General features: G+C 74.6%; 1 long non-coding RNA gene across 1 annotated transcript; it reads left to right on the forward strand.

Annotated features, from left to right (window-relative positions):
• Positions 1-953, forward strand: LOC105854755. Its single transcript, XR_001146278.1, has 3 exons — positions 1-39; positions 231-369; positions 655-953. It is a non-coding gene; the product is annotated as an uncharacterized LOC105854755 (long non-coding RNA).
• The last annotated feature ends 93 nt before the right edge of the window (positions 954-1046 follow it).

Consider the following 1046-nt stretch of genomic DNA (forward strand, 5'->3'; position numbering starts at 1 on the left):
GAGAGGCAGTACCCCGAGTTTCCCTGGAGTGGCGTCCAGGTGAGTCCTGGGCAGAGCGGGAGGCCCCCCAGCAGGAGGTGGGGGCGGGCCCCGTGTCCCCGCAGGGCCACTGGCGGCCCAGAGGCCAGGTGGGCGGGGCCCCATCCCCACTCTGGCCTGCGGGGTGCTCGGGAGGGGCGCTTAGCGCCCCGTGGGCGTCGAGGCCGGCTCGGGACACTGCCTGCCCCCAGGCGGAGATCTTCCAGGCCTTCCGGGAGCTATTCCAGGCGGCTTGCGCCCGGCCGCCGCCGCTGGGCCTCTGTCACTACCCCTCGTCCCGGGCCGTGTACGCCGTGGACCTCATGCTCAAGTGGGCCAGCCGTCTAGACGGTGAGTCCGCCCCCCCCGAGGGGGGTGCCGCTGCCTCCCGGCCGGCGCCCACTGGGTCGGGCCCCAGCAGAGTGAGACCGGGGGCGCGAGAGTGTGGTGGGGCCCAGCATCACCAAGGCACCGTGAGGGCCGGGGCGGGGTCACCCTGCTGGGGCCCCAGGCCACCCCCTCTGGGCCCCGCAGCTCTGCCCTCGCTTTTCCACTAAAGTACACACCGTGCCCGGGGGGCTCGCATCACGCGGAGGCCCCCCACCGGCCGGCCCTCAGCCCCTGCTGCGCCCACAGGGACCCCGGCCGTGCAGCCCCAGATCCTGGAGGTGAACTTCAACCCCGACTGCGAGCGGGCCTGCAAGTACCACCCCGACTTCTTCAACGACGTCTTCAGCACCCTGTACCTGGATGAGCCCGGCGGCCACCACGTCACCGCCCTCATCTAGGCCCCCGGGCCCCTCCTGGCCCTGCCCCCGCCCCCCAGCGCAGCGTCTCCCCCCTCGTGGGCCGGAAGCAGGGACGGTCACGTGTCGGGGCTGAGGGCCGGCCCCGTCCACTCTCCCTCGCCGCTGTCTGCCGGCCCCGGGTCAGCTAGGCCCCCGGGCCCCTCCTGGCCCTGCCCCCGCCCCCCAGCGCAGCGTCTCCCCCCTCGTGGGCCGGAAGCAGGGACGGTCACGTGTCCGGGC

The sequence above is a fragment of the Condylura cristata genome, unplaced genomic scaffold, assembly GCF_000260355.1.
Source record: "Condylura cristata isolate star-nosed mole 26May11 unplaced genomic scaffold, ConCri1.0 scaffold00004, whole genome shotgun sequence".
Classification (NCBI taxonomy): domain Eukaryota; kingdom Metazoa; phylum Chordata; class Mammalia; order Eulipotyphla; family Talpidae; genus Condylura; species Condylura cristata.